We start from the raw sequence: 21,181 nt of genomic DNA on the forward strand, positions 1-21,181 counted from the left end.
GGAGAATTGTACAAAATGACCATATGCCGTTCCTAGTCCCTGCCAAGGACAGCCAAAACCCAAATTCTGTAGATGATTCCTGGGAATTTGTCCTTCATCGTGCTTCTGAGGGTGCAGAAGTGTCATTGTTATAAAGCCAGGTGATACGCAAAATACCAAGAGATGTAAAAGCATAACCTCACCTTAGGGCCCGACAATCTACTAAAGAAAATATGATTATTATATATGAAGTGGTACATTTAAAAACCAGCATGATGAGAGTATGTGTGTAGAATCTGGTCCAGGACTGGGGATCACTCAGATCAATCGCCTTAAGCACTAGGCAATGACCAGTTTCCTTGGAATTTTGAAGGGCACTGACCTTTAGCTTGGAGCTCAGCCTTCAAGGACTAGTCTTGAGCTAATTGAATTTCTAAGCACAGGCATATAGATGTGGTTTGAATACTCAAATACCTCAGGTGGCAGGCAGATACATGAGGGAGGGAAGCAGGCCAATGTGAGATGGAGTAAGACGTGGAGTAGGCTGTGGAAAATTGGAACGTTCCTGGCCCTGCTAGAAGGGGCAACTAATTCTCCAGAGAAAAATAATTACTAGAGACCAAAACTAGGTATATTAAACAAAATATAGCTGTGAACTGCTAATTGACAACTATTTAGATTAATTTTATTAGAGGCTCAGAGATAGAGAGCTACATCTGCTTTTGACTTTGCTGCTATTTGAACAGGTCACTTCCACCTTGCAGGTTCTTAGATTCTTCATATGTCAAATGAAAAAATGGCCCAGATGCACAAAGGCTCTAGCACTCTTGTTCTTTCTGTCCTGCAGGGCACTTGTGTTAGGTAGTAGTCCTCCCACTGAGCTTTGGCCAATAAAGAGCACCAATAACAACAGTAGAATAATGACCAGTGTTCACAGAGTTGTTGCAGTGTGCAAGACATTGGGGTGGGTGGTTTTTCTTCAAGAAAATAAGAGCAAGAGAGGAAGACAGGCAGGCAAGAACAAGCATGGTATGTGCACAGACAAAAGGAAGCCAGAGAAACAGAGCTGAGTTTCTCTTTGGTTAATGCTCAATAAAAGTCAATTGTTTTTTTCTAATGATTATTCAATCTTGCAGTTAATGGGCAAAAGTCATTCATATGTTCATTAAACACATTTATTGAATACGTATTATATGCTAGTGATTGGTAACTATTAACTTGTCTCAGACCAATACCCGTAGGCTGACCTTCCAAAAAGAGGCTTGGCCTCTGTGTTTTCTGTTGCTATAACAGAATACCAAAAACTGGGTAATTTAAAAACAATGGATATTTTTTTTTTTTGGCTCATGATTCTGGAGGCTGGGAAGTTCAAGATCAAGGGGTTGCATCTGGTGAGGCCCTTCTTGCTGCATCATATCATGTTGGAAGGGCAAAGAGAGGATGAGAGGCCAAGGGGAACCAAATGCATCCTTTTATAAGGAGCCTGCTTCAGCAGTAACTAACCCACTCCTGTAATAACTAATCTACTCCAGCAATAACTAACCCACTGCAGCAATAACTAACTGACTCCTGCAGTAATGGTATTAATCCATTTATGAGAGCGGAGCCCTCATACCTAATCACCACTTAAAAGTCTGACCTCTCAACATTATGGCTTTGGGGATTAAGTTTCCAACATGTAAAATTTGGGGAACACATTCAAATCACGGCGGCTGCCAGTACTCTATAGAAACTGGCCACTGCCAAGTGCTTTAAGAAGCAATCCTGGGGCCAGGTGTGGTGGCTAACGCCTGTAATCCCAGCACTTTGGGAAGCCAAGGCGGGCAGATCACAAGGTCAGAAGATAGAGACCATCCTGGCTAACATGGCTAACACGGTGAAACCCCGTCTCTACTAAAAATACAAAAAATTAGCCAGGCATGGTGGCGGGTGCCTGTAGTCCCAGCTACTTGGGAGGCTGAGGCAGGAGAATGGCATGAACCCGGGAGGCAGAGGTTGCAGTGAGCCGAGATCACGCCACTGCACTCCAGCCTGGGCGACAGAGAGAGACTCTGTCAAAAAAAAAAAAAAAAAAAAAAAAAAAAAAAGCAATCCTGCTGCATTCCAAGTCTTGGATAGCAACCCTTGCTGCCACTGCCACCACCATTGCCACCCATTATGCCAGGTAAGAGACGGTTTCTTCTTCAAGCAGAAACTATGAAGTGACAAATTCGGTCTCAAGCTTTTCTTATTATAGATCCACAACTGTAAGTCTTGAAACTAAGCTTCCAGATGAGGGAAGGAGCTATAAACCCTGAGCCAGTTGGAGGGATTGGCACTGAGACTCCAACTTACCATATTGCTACTGTATTCTGGCCCCAGGTTATGCCAGGGGAGGGGTTAGTGCTTCCCTAACTATTTGGCTTTAAATGAAAAAACTAATTTTTCTTTTCTCTCTCCATTTTCACACATTTCTCAGCACAACACTTCTGATATCACGTGTGTGTTTTGCAGGGGGTTTGGGGAGCAGGTTCCCCACACACCAGGTAGTTATCCAGTAGACACCAACTACGTGTCCTATAACTCAATTCTGACATTTTCTACTGGGAGATATCATCAGATTCCACAGATTATGGGCTCAGTCCCACAAGACTGTCCCCCACTTCAGATGCCAATAGCAAGTACTAGGTTGTCACCTAAACTTCTGATTGACCAGCTATAAATCAGGGGTTCTCATGACCCCCTCCTTCAGTTCATTTAATTTGTTGGGATGGCTTAGTGAACTCAGGGAAACACTTTACTTGGGTTTACTGGCTTATTAATTAATGACAGAGTAAAGGATATAGATATGAATAGCCAGATTGAGGGGATATATAGGGCAAAGTATATGGGAAGGGGCCTGGAGCTTCCATACCCACTCTGGATAAGCTGCTCTCCAGGAACCTCCACATGCTCAGCTTTCTGTAAGCTCCCTGTTCTTTTGGGTTTCATTGAGACTTTGTTAAGTAGGCATGATTGATCAAACCACTGGCTATTGGTGATCAGCTCAACTTTCAATCCTTTCCCCTCCCCAGAGGTCAGGGTTTGGGGCTGAAAATTCCAACCCTCTAATAACATGGTTGGTTTCCCTAGCAACCAACCCCAATCCTGAGGCTATCCAGGAGCCAACCGAGAGTCATCTCATCAGAACAAAAGATGCTCCTATAACCCAGAAAATTCTAAGGGATTTAGGAGCTCTGTGTTAGATGCTTCCCATCACTCTGAAAATTACAAAAGTGGTCTTAGGATCTCTGCATCAGGAACTGGGGTCAAAGACCCAATACCAGAACAAAAGATTCTCCTGGTATCTCTATATATGAAGGTCTTAGGAGCTGTGTCTTTGGAACTGGGTCAGGAATCAAATACATATTTCTTACTATATCACAAGACCACAGCAGCTTAAAAGCCACATAGCCTGTAAGTCAGGGTCCTCCTACCGGGGTCTGAGCTCTAAATTGCTGTGGCTCTGAGTGCTGCTCCAGAATGCAATGGGCAATGAGTATCTACGTACCTGTTTCTGCTCCCCTGTCCATGAATTTTCCCCAGTGAACACTGCTCAAGCCAGCCTTGTGTATCTGACGTTGACCATCTTGCTTGCATGACTGCCAGGAGCTGGAACCGCAACAGAGAACAAGTCAAAGTCCCTGCCCACCTGAGGTTTACGTTCCAGTGGAGAGACTGAAAATACACAAGTGAGCAAAGAAACATGCAGCAGACTGCAGGTGATTGTAGGGTACGAGAGAGACTGATCAAGGCTGGGAGGAAGAGGCTTTCTAAATACCATGGTCAGGAGAGACCTCCTTGCTGAGGGGGTAAATGAGACCAGAATGAATTTAGGGATGAAAGCCACAGGCACTATGGAGGAAGAGGAATACCGGAGGAGGGGAACAGTGCCTGCAGATATGTGAGAGGCTATCCGTGTGCAGCATATGATGTGTGGTTTCCAACTGGAAATGAGGACTGTGGGTTATTTCTTCATTTCTCAAATACTTTGAACAATTATTGTGTGCAAGGTGCTGGAAACACAGCTATGATAACCCACAGGCCCTGCCCTCAAGGAGGTTACCCTCTGGGTAGGAGTTGATGTATATGTGGGGAGTAGAGGAGTGAGGTAAAGAACTGAAGAGGCAATGACACTGCAAAGTGACCAGTGCTGAGATGGGATAGAGAGGATTGTGGGAACAGGGGATAGCAGGGAGGAGCCACTGAGGAGGCGGGAGCTGCCAGACAGCTTAATTTATCTCGCTCGTGATCAGTATAGCTTCAACAAACAGCAATGTTTTTACTGTTTATTTTCAGTTTATCATAAAGCTTAAACATGTTTTTTTTTTTAAGTTCATGTCCATCCTACATTTGAGGCTTTCAGTTAGCCTTTATTTTTAGATTAAGATGTTATAGTTGATGGTTCTAGTACCTTTCATATGCAAAACAAAATGCTCAATATGAGAGGGAGGGAACTTTTTAATTTTGTGAGACTGAAATTTGAATATCCAAGAGCCACTGCTCCAGCCAAATGTCCTGCCAATTCTGTCCTTATCAAAGGAAGCTTATATTTATTGAGCACTTACTACATACAAGACACTTGCCTAAGTACTTCCATGTGCTTTGTGGATCTTCAAGCTAACCCTGTGAAAAAGGGTAGATTATCATCCCCATTTTATAGATGAGGAAAATGAGGCACAGAGAGGTAAGGAAACTTGCCCGTGGTTATGCAACTAGTAAGTGTCAGAGCTGGGATTTGATAGGGAAATTCCAGAACTCATGTTCTTATCTTCCTCTTCCCCACAAAAGAAACAACCAGCAACTTTTGGAATATTAGAAGTCAAAGCTTTGATTATCATCTATAGCTCTTTTTCTTTCTCCCCTCCCCAGTACTGGCTTTGGAAACTCTTGGATAAAAATTACCCTAGAACCGAAGAGAAGAAGGAACCCATAGATAGGCAAAGATTCTTGGACATTCCCCTGAGAAATAAAAATGCTGTGCCAGCGAGCTCACTGTGCATATTGGCTGCTCCACGGATGCGTCCCAGTTGGGCCAACTTCTGTTCTTGGCTGTTTGAATATATCCTGGCAGCTCAGAGGTGTAATTTCTCCAAATGCCGCATTCCTGCTGAGCCCATGGGATGAATTGTGCAATTTCGGGTGAGCACTTTTTTAAACTCTAGCAGCGCTTGTAGTTTCCTTCCTCCTACTTTCTCTGCAGGCTCCACATGGAAGATTGAGGGCTAAGTGGATGCTGGGGCCAGGGGTACAGAAGGTGGAGTGCTGGGATGGAGAGATGGAGAAAGGCAGGAGAGGGAGAGGAGGGTGGCAGCAGCAGCTGCCCAGGCAAATGCCAGAGCCCCACTTTGAGAATTGAGATCATCTTTAATTTCCTGGAGTGTCCATTCATTCATGCATCCACTTGTAAAAATATTTTTGCATTATTTGCTTTATGCCAGATACAATTTGGGAGTGGGAAACAGAAATACAGGGACAGGTGGAATCTCAGCTGTTAGGAAGGCAAGTCTATCTTATGATGAGCATACATAATGGAGGACAGGGTTAAAACAGTCAAGGAGACCAGGGACATATTCTTGGGGGGCACATTGAATTGAGCAGAAGTATGAAGGCAGAAAGGGGTTGATTCAGTACAGAGGAGAGGAAAGAGTGTCTGAGACTGGGGGCGGGGAGGGGGGCAGCCTATGAAGTTTCTGGGACAGGCAGGAGGGTACCTGAATATATGAAGAATTCAAAAGCAACCAATCTCCTCCCCACTCCATTTATGAGTGCTGACTGTGTGCTGGCCCAGGCTTTAGACTTTATAACCTCATGATAAAGCTTGCCAGGATTTCAGATTTTCAAACAAACAGACAAACAAAAAAACATTTTAAGAAGCTAAATAATTTTTCCACAGCCACACAAGTAGTGCCTAGTGGCATGGAAATTCAAGTCCAGGTTTGTGTGATTCCAAAGAAGGGCTTCTTGACCACCACTTTATATTGTTTTCCTAGAAATCTCTCATCATTTGCAGAGACCTATGTACCCTGTGCATACTTCTGTCCTGGTTCTAACATTGAAAATGTGAGTAGATTGATTTCCTATAGAATAAATAGAAAGTAAAGATAAAAAATAAAGTCACAATATCTAAAACTGTGGAAGTGATGCAGTTGTCCATTGAGGAATAATTGGATAAATTGTGGTGTACACATACAATGGAATATTATTCTGCCTTAAAAAAAATTCTGACACAGGCTACAACATGGATGAACTTTGAGGACATTATGCTGAGTGTAATAAACCAGTCACAAAAAAGATACTTTATGATTCCCTTTATATGATAAATCTAGAATAGACAAATTCATTAAAAGCAGGTGGTTTCCAGGGCTTGCAGGGAGGTGAAGACAGGGAGTTATCTAATGGGTGTAGAGTTTTAGTTTTGCAAGATGAAAGGAGTTCTGGAGATTGGGAGCACAATAATGTGAAAGTGCTGTCACAAACTACATAATAGTGTTGCAGTCAGCAACGAACTGCATATACAAAGGTGATCTCATAAGACTATAATACCATATACCTTTTCTATATTTAGATATGCCGAGATACACAAATGCCGTTGTGTTACAGTTGCCTACAGTATTCAGTATAGCAACATACTGTAGAGGTTTGTAGCCTAGGAGCAGTAGACCATCCCATCTAGCATAGGTGTGTTGTAGGCTATACCATCTAGACTTGTGTAAGTGCACTCTGATGTTCCCACAATGATGATATCCCATAACAACACATTTCTCAGAATATATTCCCATGTTATGACACATGACTGGACTTAAGATAGCTGAACTCCACACTTCAAAATGGTTAATACGATGGGCCAGGCGCAGTGGCTCACACTTGTAATCCCAGCACTTTGGGAAGCCAAGGCAGGTGGATCACTTGAGGCCAGGAGTTCGAGACCAGCCTGGCCAACATGGTGAAACCGCATCTCTGCTAAAAATACAAAAATTAGCTGGGCATAGTGGTACACGCCTGTAGTCCCAGCTACTCAGGAGGCTGAGGCAGGAAAATCACTTGAACCCAGGAAGTGGAGGTTTCAGTGAGCCAAGATCGTGCCACTGAACTCCAGCCTGGGTGACAGAGTGAGACCCTGTCTCCAAAAAAACAAAAACAAGCTAATATGCTGCGTGTCATGTGTATTTTGTAAGTAAAAATGTTTAAGGAAAAAAAGGAAGAAAAGAAATTTTTTAATCATGCATAATTTCATCTGGAAATAACCACTGTTTAAAAAATCAGCATGTAAAAACTTTTAGACATGTTCTATGTAAATGACACATGGGAATCTTTATATGTTTGCACATAATCGGATCACATGATACATACTTTGGTAGCCCATTTATTTTCCCTTAGTATGTCAGAAACTTATTTCTAGGTGAGTAAATACACATTCACATTATTATTAAAGACAATATAGTAGTTCCCATCAATCAATATCCAGGATGTGCACCATGGTTCACAATTATAAACATCATCATAATCAACACACTTAGGCTCAGTACCCTCATCTGATTATTACCTTGGGATGCAGCCCCAAATTGGAATTGCTCTGTTGATTTTTGTCATTTGTGAGCCCCTTAATACTCCCATCAAATGGCCCTTTTTAAAAAGTTGTACCACATTATATTATTTCTAAGAGTTGTCCTTCTGCCTGGACCTTCACCCTTTTGTGTTTGATGTCAGCTTTACAATGTATCAGTGGTATGATCTTGGGCAAAGGGGCCTCATTTGTCCCAGATGAATATGGTGCCTATTCCACAGGCTGAGGAAGGAGTAAATGATGGAATCCTCATACAGGGCTGACAGCATACAGCAGGTGCTCAGTATGCCTTCACTATGCTGTCATTACCTTCTCCTCATTCTCCAGGAATCAGAGCTCCTCAAGAGCAGGAATACCACACCCAGCTCTGGTGCAGCCTGGTATCTGTTGAACCAGTGTGAGCAGATCAGAACAGAGCGAGTGATGTGTGAGTGTTTGTAGAAAGCCTTAGAAAGAGAACTAAGAGAAAAGCTTATTTCCTGGATCCAAGGGAAATGGAAATAAGAAGCATACTGTGAGGACAAATGGACACCTCTGCCTTTCTTGCTTTTACTTCCAGGTGTGTAAGCCTTTCAGTCCTGCTTTTAAATAATTTTTCATTTGCAACAAAAGGTTCCTGGCTGGGCAGGCTGGCAAGCATCCCCAAGCGGGCACAGAGGGTTCATTATTCCCAACTCCCTTATGGGGCCAGCCAGCCTGTGTCACTGCAATAGTGGGACTTTTCTGATCAATCTGAAATAAGGAGCAGGCCCAGCATGGCCATTCATGGGCAAACCCTTTTCCTCTGATAATGAAAGTCAGGATCTGAGCAGACCTGCAGTGTGAGTTCATCTGGGAAAGGCAGCTGGTGGGGTTCACGAGGATCCAGCCAGCTCTTCTAAGGGGCTTTCGCCAGAGGCTCTGAGGATCACGTTGCAGGTGGGGTTGGGGATGTGTGGTGCCTTTTAGTCATCTCTCTCTCTCGAAAGATATTTGATTTCATGGAGCTTCTTTTCATCCAGAAATCATCCTGGAGTTACTGACTCTGAGATACAGACTTGGCAATGGCAGTCAGGAAGGGACTCATCTGTGCTCATTTAATGAGATTTTTTGTTCTACAGAGATCCAGAGACTTCCAGAGGCAGCAATGGTAGGAGGCAGGTTAGGGCTTGAAGAATTTGGGCGGTCAGTACTTTTTAGAAGTTCCAACATTTGATGAATGGGGATACTGAGGTCCAGAGAGAAGGAGCTTGGTGAAGGACAGATGATAATCAGCCTGGATTTTAAGTCTCTCCCTCCCTCCCTTCTTTCCTTCCCTCCTTTCCTTTCTAACTAGCATTTTGGTTCTCGTTGCATGTCAGGCATTGTGCCAGACGCTTTCCTCCATTAGTCCTTCCAACCACCTGTGCAGTAGGTTTTATTATTAGTTCCCTTTCACAGATGAGGAATGTGAGGCTCAGAGAAGCAAAATTACGTGCTCAAGATCTCACAACTAATATATTGTAAAATCATTTTCTTTCTCTCCCTAGAGGTTCTATAGCCTTGATGGCAGGGGAGCAGGTTCTTATTCTCATGAAGAATCCTGAGGAAACAATCCTCTACAAGAAAGCAAAGTCAGCAGCAGGTCAGGAGGTCCTGCTTCATGGGCATCAGCCAGCCGTGGGCAGACCAGCTTGGCTACATAGCATAGTCCTCCTTGCAGCCCCAGCAGGAGTCTAACATATAATTATTGAAGGGCTCATGGGAACCCATAGAGCAGGGAGCAGAGCATGGGATTGAGACCAGGGACTCTGGAATCAAATCAAATCCCAGCTGAGCCACTCTGGAGCAGTATCTTGGCATATGTTTTATAATATCTCTGAATTTCATTTTCTTTATCTCCCAAGGAGAATCATAACAGAACTTAGCTCATAGGTTCATGAGAGAATTTAAATAAAGTGATCAGTACAAAATAACACGCATGGTGGACCTAGAAAGGATTCTACAAGGCCGAGCGCAGTGGCTCACGCCTGTAATCCCAGCACTTTGGGAGGCCGAGGCAGGCGGATCATGGGGTCAAGAAAGCGAGACCATCCTAGCTAACACGGTGAAATCCCATCTCTACCAAAAATAACAAAAAATTAGCCAGGTGTGGTGGTGGACACCTGTAGTCCCAGCTACTCGGGAGGCTGAGGCAGGAGAATGGTGTGAACCTAGGAGGCAGAGCTTGCAGTCAGCCGAGATCATGCCACTGTACTCCAGCCTGGGGGACAGAGCGAGACTCCATCTCAAAAAAAAAAAAAAAAAGGATTCTACAAATAGTAGAATCCTTTTAATAGTATCATCATTATCATCATCATCATCAACAACAACATCATCCCCATAACATCATAAAAGACCATGTGGCAATGAGCCTTTGATATATTATTACCATTAGGAAATCATAGCAGGCTAGGATGACATCTCTGCAATGTTGGTGGCCTTTATTGGTGGCAGACCCTTGTAGCAACAGAGAAGACCTCACAGGAAATTTGTCTTATGTGCTTATTTATCCTTTTCAGCTAGAACAATTTCTGAGTCATTGTAGCTACTTATTAAATATTTTCTGATTAATTGGATGAATGAGCAAATAAATAAACGAAAGAATTAACTCTCTGGCCTGGTTCAAAGGTCATTTTGCTCTAGCAAATACTCTTGGATCAGGAGACGGAAATGACAAACTACTCAAGAACAACCTGAGATTTACATCTGCAAACCCAAATAGTCAAATAATATGAATACTTAATAAATGGTAATCATTGCAATTTGTTGCAAGCTATGCCTATGTATTGATGGTGTACTAAGCACTTAATGTGAATTATCTCACGAGACTCAACACCTGTGAGGTAGGCATTATTATTATCCCCATTTTACAGATGGGGAAAATAAGGTTTGGTGAGGGTAAGCAGCAGTTCAAGATGATGCAGCCAAAGCAGCAGCAGATCCTGGATTGGTTCCTGGGTCTGTCTGATTCCAGGGCCTGTGCTTTAAAGCACTACCCTCTTTAACCTCCCCCGGTCTTCACTGAAGGTCAAATGAAACCCTAAACTCAGCTTCACTCTTTTCAGAGCAGAAGGATAGATTTTGGGAAAGATAACCATGTAATATTGGATATCCATGGACAAATGGAGGGTCAGACAAAGATAACTTTTCAGTCCTCTAATATCTATAGTACCTCCTCCCTGGCCAATTACAGGCCACCCCTGGCATGCCCAGAACACCACTACCTTTGCTGCCTGTACCCGCTCACTTATCAATGTTTGTTCAGTGTCCCATTTCCTCCAATTTCCTCTGTACTCTAGTTCTCCCGAGCAACCAGTTTGAGCTAAGACATCAAAAGTGTGTTTTCCAGACAATTCCTCCAATCTCCGGTGCTCATTGTGAGAAGGAAGACCAGACCTGAGGCCCAGGGCTCCCATCTTCCCACCCCGACTTTTAATGGAAGAGCTCAGCCTCTAACTGACCTTGGTCTACCAGTCTGGTTCCTGCACTAGATTTGAACAAAGGGTTTTTGTGAAGCAAACAAACAAGTAAATAAATAAACTTAACTATTGGCTTAATGTAATCCACAACTTAGTCATTGAAAAATACTTTTTGGGCCGGGCACGGTGGCTCACGCCTGTAATCCCAGCACTTTGGGAGGCCCAGGCGGGCAGATCACGAGGTCAGGAGAACGGAACCATCCTGGCTAACATGGTGAAACCGTGTCTCTACTAAAAAATACAAAAAATTAACTGGGCATGGTGGCGGGTACCTGTAGTCCCAGCTACTTGGGAAGCTGAGGCAGGAGAATGGCATAACCCGGGAGGTGGAGCTTGCAGTGAGCCAAGATCACGCCACTGCACTCCAGCCTGGGCGACAGAGTGAGACTCCATCTCAAAAAAAAAGAAAAAAGAAAAAAGAAAAATACTTTTTGGTGCCTGCTCTATGCTTATTCTCAATATCAGGGATTTCAAGGCAAGGAAAGTCCTTGCCTTCATGGCTGTTATATTCAAGTGGAGAGACAGGAATTAAACTAACAAGTTGACATAGAGATAAATGACAACAATAATGGTATGTGTTAAAGAGAGCTAAAAGCAGGCAATATGTCCTGCATGGTAAAGCTGAATGATGATCTCCAAAAGGATATCTAAGTCCTGACCCCTGGAATCTGTGCATATTACCTTATATGGCAACAAGATGTAATTAAGAATCTTGGAGGAAGGAGATTATCCCAGATTGTACTGGCGGGCCCTAAATGCAATCACATGCATCCTTTCAAGACGGGCAGATCTGGGAGCTCACATTGGCAAGATGGCTAACTACAGTTGCCTGGCATTCATCCTCCCCACAGAAAGGGACCAAAACAATAAATAAACAACTATAGTTTGACTAGAGTGACTGAGGAAGTATGTTGGAGAGCCCTAAAGGAGTGGCAAAATCCTAGTGGAGCATGGACGCCCAAAATAGCACCATAAAAGAAGGAGAAAATCATCTTGCATCTACCACATTGTCTCCCCCACTGGGATCAGCATGGAGACATGGTGGATTTCGTCTTCCAGGGAAAAGATAAGCTGGAGACCTATAGCAGTTCCTATAGCCACTACAGATGCCAGTGGTCTTTGCTATAGGAGCATCCCCCAGTCTTCACGGGCTCTGAATCCAATTAAGAAAGTTGCTAGGAATTCATGCAGCTGCATTTCCCCAGAATAGGAGCCCAGGTCATGCATCACCCCCTACCAGTCCTATGACCTAAGCTGCTACAGCATGGTGCCATCTTGAAACCAGACCCACTGCTACAATGTGTCCTGACCTTGGGGCCAGTACCACTGCTCTCTCCATTCTTGAGGCTCTGCCATCATTTCATCATATTCACACCAGTGCCTACATCACCATGATCCTGGTTATGTGAAGCCTAGGCCCAGTGGAATGACCAAGATCCTGGTGTCTAAACTGATGTAGCACAATTCCCACCAGAAAACTGGCAGATCTGCACAGTGGGGAAGGCACTGAACAACTGGCCATCCTACCCTGCTCATGTGTTCCTGTGCCAAGCCTGACAGCCATCTCAGTGGTGATCCCACCTCCCCAGAGACATTGCTGCACAGCCAGCCTGCCTGCCATGCCTGAACATGCCTGACTTGAAAACCAAACCAGTGCCCTTGCCCTCAGTAAGACCATGCCACTGCCATCACAAACTCCCACAGCCTTTGGCACTGAGGCAATCACAGACATTGCTGATGAAGATTACAGCTGAAGAGACGATGCAAAGACCATGCTACTGAGCCACACAGAACCAAAGCCCATGTTCCATACCCAACTGTCATCAAGAATCTGTCTACAGAGAAAAAGTCTCTCCCTACAAAACTACTCCATCTAATTGTAAAAAGCAAGTTTACCACAAGATGTGCAGACATCAATGTAGGGATAAAAGAAACATGAAAAAGCAAGGAAACATGCCACCTCCAAAGGAACACAATAAATCTCCAGTAGCAGACTCCAGAGAAAATATTTGCAAAATGCTTCATAAGAAACTCAATGATCTTAAGAAAAATCAATGAGATACAAAAGAATATAGATAAATTCAATAAATAAAAATTATGATCTGAATGAGAAATGCAACAAAGAGATATTATAAGAAAGAACCAAACAGAAATCTTGGAGCTGAAGAATTCAGTGAATGAAATAAAAAATACAATTGAGAACTTCAACAAAAGACTAGATCCATCAGAAGAAAGACTTTCTGAACTTAAAGACAGGTCTTTTGAAGCAAACTAGTTAGAGTGGAATAAGGAAATAAGAATAAAAAAATAAAGTATACAGGACTTGTGGGACACTATCAAGCAAACAAATACTTACATTATAAGGGTGTCAGAGGGAGATGGGATCAAGAAAAGCCAAAAACCTATTTAACAAAATAATAGCTGAAAATTTACCAGTCTTGAGAGAGACATGAACATCCAGATCCAGCAGGATCAGAAGTCCTCAATTAAATTCAGTTAAAAAAAAAACTCTCTGAGGCATATTATAATTAATTTATCAAAAGTCAAAGAGAGAATTCTAAAAGCTACAAAAGGAAAGCATCAAGCCACACACAAGGGAATCCCTATTAGATTAACAGCAGCTTTTTCAGCAGAAACTTTGCAGCCCAGGAGAGAACAGGATGATATATTCAAAATGCTGAAAGAGTGTGGCACTGCTGACACTTTGGGATCTCATTTCTGGTCTCTAGAATTGTGAAAGAATAAATTTCTTTGTTTAAGCCACCCATCTTGTGGTAATTTGTTATAGCAGCACCAGAAAACTAATACATATGGCTACTTTAGACTAAACGGTCAGGAAAAGGTTCTCAGATGCAGTAATGCTGAAGCTGATGCATGAATGATAAGAGGGAACCTCCTTATGAAGATCCAGGGGAAGAATACTGCAGGCAGAGGGGACAGACAGTGCAAAGACCCTGAAGCAGGAACAAACTTGGCTTGTCTAAGAAGGAAAATTAGTGTGGTAAGAATATAATGTGAAAGGAAGAGACTTATATGGGAGGTTGAAGTCAAAGGTACAGGAAAGAAAAATACATAAAATTTCAAAAATCCAGGGCAAGGAGTTTAGATTTTATTCTAAGTGTGAAGGGGTTCCATTGCAGGATTTATAGAAGGGGTTGATGTGTACACTGTACATTTTTTTTTTTTTTTTGAGACAAAGTCTCACTCTGTTGCCCAGACTGGAGTGCAGTGGTGCAATCTTGGCTCACTGCAACTTCTGCCTCCTGGATTCAAGTGACTCTCCTGCCTCAGCTTCCTGAGTATCTGGGACTACAGGCACCTGCTACAACACCCAGCTAATTTTTGTATTTTTTGTAGGGACGGGGTTTCATCATGTTGATCAGGCTGATCTCGAACTCCTGACCTCGTGATCCACCCACCTTGGCCTCCCAAAGCACTGAGATTACAGGCATGAGCCACTTTGCCCAGCCTACACTTTACATTTTTAAAAGTTTACTCTGGCAGCTGTATGGAGTTTGGAATGAGAGGGGCAAGAATTCTAGTAGGGAGGTCAGTTAGGATGTTATTATAGGGTCCAGGTAGAAGATGTTCCTGATTTGCACTAATGTAGTGGTTGAAGAGAAAGAGAAGAGACAGTAGATGGATTTGGAAAAGATCATGGAGTAAACTAAATGGGAATTGTTTCTGGATTTGATGTGGTTGTGTGGGTAAGTGAAAGAAAATTTGGCTTGAACCACTGGAAAGATAATAGTGCTTTTCACTGAAATGAGGAAGGCATAAGTTGGGAGAGAAAACCAAGAAGGCTTTTCTTACATTAAGATTGAGATATATATAGACTTCCAAATCTGGGCTTAAGGAGTAAATCTAGATTTGGAGACACAGAATATGAGAGCTATTGACATAGATATTTAAAGTACAGGACTTGGTGAGATCCCTGGGGGGATGGGAGGAATTTATATAGAGAGGCAAAAGGAGCCCAAAGCTTCATCCTGAGGTACCAACACTGCAAAAAGGAAGAACCAGCAGGGGAATCTGAGACAGACAGTGAGAGGAAAATATTGCAAATGTGATGTCTCAGAAGCCAAGAGAAGGAAGGATGCCTAAAGAGGGAGTCATTAACCATATCAAAATAAGTTCTTCTTGCCAGGTAACTTATGTGCATTTTCATTGGGCAGTCAGTGTCTTAGCTCTTGGCCAACAGGTTTCTTCTCAACTGCCATCTCATATCATTGGCAGTGGCCCCCTAGAGTACTCTGATGAAAAGGATCCCTGTGCCTTGCCTGAGCTTGGCAGGAAAGCCAGCTATGATCAGCTGGTGATGGCTGTGTGAAAAGTTGGGCAAGAGTTCTTTGTGTTTTATGATCCTGCATAACCCAATGGAAAGACATGAGTTATGGTCATTTCAGGGGCTTTTGTAGTTTACAAGGAGCTAAACTGTGGCTAGGGCAGCCCATCAAATCAATCCCCAGAGCCAAATCCATCTTCATGTAAGGCCTACCCTGTAGTGGATATGAGATTAGTTGTAGGACTGCTTAAGGAAGAAGTAGATATAAAGAGACAGAGACAAAATGTAGGGGCTATAATTTAAACACCAAAAAGCCATCAAGGTTTTGAAGTCTAACATCTAGATTCAGCTCTCAACTCTGCCACTTACTATGAGGATGTGGATAAGTTCATTCAACTGTCCTTAGTCTCTTTTCTTTACATGCTGAGTGATACTAATGGAATTGTGAAGCAATAAAAACATATGAGGCTAAGACTCCCGGGAACTCTAAAGATCTATTTCTTGAGGGTTCAGGATAACTCTTGGAATCTGTTTCTTGAGGGTCCAGGGTGACACCTTTAATTTAGTTTTCTATGACATAGAAGTCTATACCTCTAAGGCTATAGCATCCTTTTTATAGAGTGTCTGACCCATGATAAGTTATTAATAAATGATCAAATAAACTTGGAGAACAATGATACTGATTTTGTGCTATTGAGACACTGTATAATCAGATTTGTTTAGATGGCAATCCCTTATTAAAGTTTTAACCAGTTACAACAACAAAATGTATGTAACTATTTTTCCATGCTCCCAGCTTTTGAGGAGAATACCATGTGGTCACAGCTTAGCTACTGGATCTCTGTTGGACAGATCAGGGTAATGAGTAGGAAGGCTGAGCTGAAGAAGGTAAGGGAAGGAAAAGTAGATTCCTCTGCACAAGTAAGCATATGAGTCAATCAACTTGGGGATAAAACTATTTAGGAAGGTGGAGGAAGAGGTTAAAGAGAAGAAGAAAGTGAAAGATGTGGTAAGTATGGGCTGAACTCCTTGAAGATAGGAGAGAGAATTGAATAAGTACCATGAAGAAAGGGACCTTGGGAAAAGGGAGATGTGTCTATAAAGCTCTTTAAGGAAATTGCCATTTTTGGGTTGTTTTTTTTTTTTTTTTTTTTTGGTGACAGGGTCTTGCTCTATCACCCAGGCTGGAGTGCAGTGGCATGATCATAACTCACTGTAGCCTCGTACTCCAGGGCTCAAGCCATCCTCTCACCTCAGCCTCTGGAGTAGCTGAGACTACCATGTGGTGGTGCACACACCACCATGCCCAGCTAATTATTATTATTATTATTATCATTATTGTAGAGATAGGGTCTTGCTTTGTTGCCCAAGCTGATCTTGAACTCCTGACCTCAAGCCATCTTCCCACCTTGGCCTCCCAAAGTGTTGGGGTTACAGGCATGAGCCAGGGCGCCTATTCGTACATTGCTATTCAAGACACTTTGGAGAGTGTACATGTGGTTGAATAGCTTTGTGCTTAGGCTAGCCTCAAGGTGGCCCTGTTTTATTTGGGTTACACTGGCAACAAAGCGCCTTCATACTCATCTTCTAATATGACCTCATGTTAACACATCTGTGATAAAACCTTATCAGATTTTTAAATTATTATCCATCCAAAAAAAAAGGAGAGTCTTGACCTGTGTTACTGAGGTTAACAATGAGCAGAGCTGTAAGTAAAATCTAAGTCTTCTGACTCTCAGACTAGTGTGTTTTCTCTTCCTTCCCTCCGTCACTCCCTCCCATTCTTTCTTCCCTTCTCTCTTTCCCTTTCTCTTGCTCCTCCTGCTCTCACCACCCTATTCTCTTTCTCAATATATTGATGTTAGCAATGAACCACAAGCATAAGACATTCCCGAACCGACTTCAAGCTTTTAGTTGAAAAGTTTTTAGTCCCAAAGAGTCCAAAGCAGTGTCTGCCAGGAAACAAGAAGGCCTGTGTGTGGTGTTCAAAAATGTGAAGACCCCAGAGGACTTACATTTTCAGCTTTTAGAGCAAAGGCTCATGAGTAGCAGCCCGTATGGTGGTATATGGATCTCGGCACTTTGCCTCCCGCATGCCAAAGATCCAGACTGCATAGGGATTTGAGAACTCGCCTGGGCAAAGCAGAGTTTTTAATAACTAGGAGACAGGATGCCATCTGACAGGTTTCTGTGCTGCCGCTTCACGTTGGATCACACACACAAGCGTGAGTGAGTAGCCAGCTGAAGTCCCATAGGGCTGCATTCCTACTTGCTTCCTCCTTCCTTGGGCTGCTGAAAGAACCCATTTGTGTATAGTTTGGCTAAGAAAAATCCTGTTGCTTTCCAAGTGATGCTTTGTTTGTTTCTGTTACAAAACATCTGAAAAATCAGCATTTCTCACTCAGCATCGAGCCAAAATTGACTGCTGTCTCTATATAATAAAGCGGCATATTTTGCCTCTATCTTCTAATTGGAAGACAGAAAGTCTCAACAAACAGAACATGTTTATTGATTCAGCTTCATCCCAGAAACTGGACGGCACCACAGGGAACGAGCAGAGAGAAAGACAGAGCGGGCTGACTTCAAATACTTTGCAAATGCTCCTTAGCAGTATTAATGAGCAGGAGACCGTGTGGTATGTTACAACCTCATGTGATGGAGTAAATGAAGGCAGGGCATACTGTTTTGTAATGAAGTGAAGATTCAGTGGTAAGTGGAAGTGCTCATTTCCTGAGTTGCTCATCGTCTTCTCTTGCTGATCTGGAAATATACTCGTTCCCAAAATGCAGAGATAATAAGGCTCTTATGAATGCAGGAACAAGTCTTGTGCACTTGCAGGGGAAAACAGAAATTCTTCAATGCAGTCTCAAAAGAAGCAGTAGAGAGGTAGAATTTAAGGTGGCAAAGCTGGGCAGAAGGCAAGAAGAGACTTGCTCTTGGCCCTTGGCATGGGTCTGAATCACCTCTACTTTTCCTTATCTCATCCTGCTCCCTACTCTCCTCAACCTCTCTGCTCATTGTAGCAAAAAAGGCCTGCAATTGGACGGGCCTGGTCTGCAGGGTCCCTCTGTGGTCCCTTGATCATTTCGCAGCCCAGAAGGAGCTTGCAGAGGTTCAGGAATGTGCTGCTAATGAATACACAGAGCCAACCCTTTGGCAGAACCTACTGCTGTCTTGTCTGGCAACCTGTGGAAAGCGGAGGGCACACCTGCTGCTTGCTTGGATCCTGGCCTTGGGGGCCTGCAGCTCCCCTTGCCTGTTACAGATGCCTTTTTATTTGCTATGCCTGACACTAACGAGTTGTAATTCTTGCCCCCCACGGTAGGTCAGGGGGCTCCTCCAGCTGCAGTGCAATCACTGCAAGATCTGATCCTCACTCTCACCCAGAACACAGGCAACCTTGATCGACCCTGAACTTCAGAGCCATCAGCAAGGGGCTTCTTTTCCTTTCGGAAGCTATCTGTGGTTCCTAACAACAATGGGGAGAGCCAAGAATCCACGGAAATTTGAGAGAAAGAGAAAGAGTAAAAACAACATGAGGCATGGAAAACTTTGATTCTGGCAGATCTAGGCTCCAATCCCAATTCTGCTACTTGCTAGAGGCACCATGGGCAAGTCCACTTAACCTGCCTTAGCCTCGGGTCCTCAGTCCTAAAATGGGGATGATCATGATTCATAACACTGAAGGAAAGCTTAACTCATACAGCCCATAAAAAGCCTTTGGGGACAGAACCGGACATAGATAGACCACATGTTGACATCTGTTCCTTCCATTCACCCCTCACCACCAGTTTTTGATCACTGAGCACTTACTAGGCATTCTATAAATGTCTGAAGAATGAAAAAAATGATTTGCATGAATCAATGAATATGTAATTTAAGGTCACAGAAATGAGGCTAACTGTTGTAATGGATTTAGCACTGAACTAAAAGTTAGATGATCTGGTTTTGAATTCTGTTATTTAGCTGAAGGAACTGCAGAGGATGTTTAATTGTGAAAATATTTGCTTAGCTCTGTTTTGTCTTATTTTTTTCTCATGATGTTTTTCATTAGAGAAAAATATATGTAACAAAATTTACCATTTTAATTTTTTTTTTTTGAGATGGAGTCTCGCTGTGTAGCCAGGCTGGAGTGCAGTGGCACAATCTCGGATCACTGCAGCCTCCACTTCCCAGGTTCAAACAATTCTCCTGCCTCAGCCTCCTGAGTACCTGGGGCTACAGGTGCATGCCACCATGCCCAGCTAATTTTTGTATTTTCAGTAGAGACGGGGTTTCACTATATTGGCTAGGATGGTCTTGATCTCTTCACTTTGTGATCCACCCACCTCTGCCTCCCAAAATGCTGAGATTACAGGTGTGAGCCACCACACACAGCCCATTTTAATCATTTTTAAGCATACAATTCAGTGGTATTAGGTACATTCACAATGTTGTACTACCATCAGCACTTTCTATTTCCAAAACTTTCTCATCCACCCAAATAGAATCTCTGAATCCATTAAGCAATAACTCACCATTTCTTCCTCTCCGCTGTCCCTGATAACCTCTATTTTATTTTATGTCTCTATTAATTTACCATTCTAGATATTTCTTATAAATATCTAGGAGTCATCTAATATTTGTTCTTTTGTGTCTGGTGTATTTCACTTAGCATAATGTTTTCAAGGTTCATCCTTGTTTTAGCATGTTTCAAAACTTTGTTTCTTTTTACACCTGAATAATATTCCTTCGTATAGACATGCCACATTTTGTTTATCCACTCATCTGTTGATGGACTCTTGGGTTGTTTTCACCTTTTGGCAATTGTGTATAATGCTGCAATGCTCATTGGCATACAAATATCTGAGTCCCTACTTTTAGTTATTTTGAATATATACCCAGTAATAAAATGTCTGTTTCATAATGTAATTCTTTGTTTAGCTTTTTGAAGAATCATCAAACTCTTTTCCACAGTGGCTGCACTATTTTACATTCCCACCAGTAATGTACAGTGGTTCCAATTTTTCCACATTCTCCTCAACATCTCTTAATTTTTTTTTAATTTTAGCCACCCTAGTAGGTGTAAAGTGGTATCTTATTGGAGTTTTGATTTGCATTTCCCTAATGAGTAATAATGATGTTATACTATCTGGTGTGTTTATTGGCCATATGTCTATGTTCTTTGAGGAAATACCTGTACAAGTCTTTTGCCCATTTTTTAGTTAGATTGTCTCTTATTGTTGAGTTACAGGAGTTCTTTATCTATTCTGGATGTTAAACTCTTAACCAGGCATTAGACATATGTTCTAATTCAGTTTCCAATTGCACATATTTTTTTCCATTCTATAGGTTGTCTTTTCACTTTATTTAGCTTTATTTTTAATTAAAAGTTACAAACATACATAGATAAGGATGACTTAAAATTATGAATGTGATTCCTTAGTTCAAGTGCCAGAATCAGCTTTGTAACTATTTATCTGTACCCTCCAGTGTAATGTCTACCCCTTGGCATTAAAGGGCAGGAAACTTGTCAGCAAAAGAAGTGTGTGACTTGATAGAATCTTATTTCTGTACTCCACTAGCTTCCAGGGAGCAAGAGGTATTGCTCTTGCAAATATTTTGTTATACTAAGTATTAACCTAAACTGATTAGATCCAGCATTAAACTCACCACAGAGCCATGCAATGTCTTCCAAGGTCTGCCTTATTCCCTTGGTTCAGCAGTGGAAGGAGAGAGTAAAGCGACCCAATTACATAGATTTCTAACATGGCTGAAGACCAAATAACCAGACAGCAGGGAGGATATCCCGACCCCAAAATATGGCCTGTATTTGGACAGAGCTTCATGTTTACTTGAATACATGCTTCAGAA

Source organism: Pan troglodytes, chromosome 2 (genome assembly GCF_028858775.2).
Source record: "Pan troglodytes isolate AG18354 chromosome 2, NHGRI_mPanTro3-v2.0_pri, whole genome shotgun sequence".
NCBI classification, from domain to species: Eukaryota; Metazoa; Chordata; class Mammalia; order Primates; family Hominidae; genus Pan; species Pan troglodytes.